General features: G+C 34.0%; 1 non-coding gene across 1 annotated transcript; it reads left to right on the top strand.

Annotated features, from left to right (window-relative positions):
* The first annotated feature begins 383 nt into the window (after nt 1-383).
* Nucleotides 384-490, top strand: LOC136204381 (small nucleolar RNA R71). Its single transcript, XR_010675224.1, has one exon. It is a non-coding gene; the product is annotated as a small nucleolar RNA R71 (small nucleolar RNA).
* Nucleotides 491-2,295: the final 1,805 nt, after the last annotated feature.

Raw genomic sequence — 2,295 nt, 5'->3', positions numbered from 1 at the left:
ATTGGACAAAATTTACCTGTTCGATCTCGCTCATACCTTCACAATCCACATCCGTTTAGATTAGATTACCGTCAGAATCGCACGGTGCCATAAACCTATCAATTTTGTGCGATAAGGCAAAAAATTGGGCTTGTAACATCGCGACTGGATCAAGATTCACTATACCTTTAACCGATGATGTGTTTGAGGATGATGGTTTTGCCACTGGTATATGTCCACGTTCCGCGGGCCACATACTGCTGTTGATTGTCATTTCCTCCAAAAGTTCTCTTGCTTATGCCGATGTCTTCTTCATAAATAACCCTCTTGACATAGCATCTAATGAACCTCTAGTTGTAGGATTTAATCCATTATAAAATGTTTGCATTAAAAGTGCATCGGGCAATTGGTGGTGTGGTAATAAACGTTGAAGTTCTTTAAAACGTTCCCAAGCCTCATAAAGAGTTTCATTATCATTTTGAGAAAAAGATGTTAACTCCTTTATGACTCTTACGGTTTTTGCTAAAGGAAAATATTTTGATAAAAATGCTTGGGCAAGTTGGTCCCAAGTTTCAAATGTTGCGCCTGGCATAGAAGTTAACCATTCTTTGGCTCTATCCTTCAAAGTGAAAGGAAAAAGGCGAAGTTTGATTGCTTCGGCAGTCACATCATTTATTTTAAAAGTGTCGCAAATTTCTAGGAAATTTGTAGAGTGGGTGTTAGGATTTTCGTTAGGCAACCCATAAAATGTTACATTATTTTGCAACATATTAAGCAATGCTGGCTTAATTTCAAATTGGTTTGCATTTATTTGGGGTCTAACTATGCTATTGGTTACACCGGCCACTCCTGGCCTAGCGTAATCCAAAAGTATTGCCATATTTTCTGGCTGCGGTTCTGAATTTTGTTGAATTTTATTTTTCTTATCTTTCTTTTTCTTTTTAATGGTCTTTTCAATTTCTGGGTCGATTGGGTTTGGTGCTATGCCTGAACTTCGAGAACTGCGCATGAACTTGAAATCTTGCACGAACCGAAACTACCTTCAAAACAGAATTTGAAAAATAAATGTGTTAGTAAATTAAAATTAATAAATTACAAAAGTTAAAATAAATATGTATAAACCTAGATTCGAAATAAAATACGAAAAATCTAAATTTTTGTTAAAAAATTTGGCGTTCCCCGGCAACGGCGCCAAAAACTTATTGAGCGATTTCCGCAAGTGCACGGTTTCGCTTGTAGTAATAAAAAGATATCGATCCCACAGGGAACGTTTTTCAATAAAAACTTATTTATGTGTAGATTAAATACGTCTTAAGGTTTATATAAATAGATAATCGTTATTTGAAATTGGTTTTGAGATTGATTGAATAAGAATTAGGTTAGAATATGTAGAATGTTAGAAATCAATTATGTTTTGAAAAATGAATTACAAAACAGAAACGTTTAGTGTTTAAATACGAGAATAATTGTATTCGTTTGCATTAAGCAAAGAAAACAACTTTAAACTTTGTATAAATTATAAAGATGTAATAACGTAAACTCCTTCAATTAAAAGGCTTTGAACCGCAGAAATCCTCCTACGGTCGGGTTAGATTGCTACCTTAACCAAATTAATACTTATTTGCATAAGAATTAATCTGCCTAAGTGTTCAACAAAGTTTCCTTGTAATGATTTTGAATTTAACTACGTTTTAATGAAAACATCAGAACTCACTTCGGATTTATTACCTCAAGTGCTACATAAAAATATATTGAATTATATGAACTTTATTAAATGAATTGTGAATTGATACAAGTTTACAGAGAACATGAAGCATGAAAGCTTTCGTCGACTTTCAAGTGAATGGGTTGTCAATCCTCTCCTCGAACCTCGTTTAGAGTTTGTCAGGCTCCTGGGTCGAATCCTCTACTTATTCTTCTCGCTGAATCTTCGGAATAGAGATGGGTCGTCTACTACCAAAATGTAAACTAATAAAAACTGATCTTAATCTAAATCTAAATGCTACTGTGTTTGTAATTATTTGATAAACAATGTGTGTACATCAGATTGCTTTTTACAAAATCGAACTTCTAACTCTGAATCGTTTAACTCAGAATTTCTGCATCAATTCTGTACTAAATCTTAACTCTAAAAAAATCATATATCAACTCTGAAATCAACTCTTTATTTATAGATGTTGAAGAGTCGAGTCTAAGGAACGTGTCTGCTGCGAAGAGACGTTCTTATCCAATCGAACGGACGCGTATCTTTGAAAATGAATAAGTGTATGTTGTGCTGCCTGAATTTCTGAACTTACTGAGAATGTAAATTCTCGG

Source organism: Euphorbia lathyris, chromosome 8 (assembly GCF_963576675.1).
Source record: "Euphorbia lathyris chromosome 8, ddEupLath1.1, whole genome shotgun sequence".
NCBI lineage: Eukaryota > Viridiplantae > Streptophyta > Magnoliopsida > Malpighiales > Euphorbiaceae > Euphorbia > Euphorbia lathyris.
This window is presented reverse-complemented; position numbering and strand designations above follow the sequence as displayed.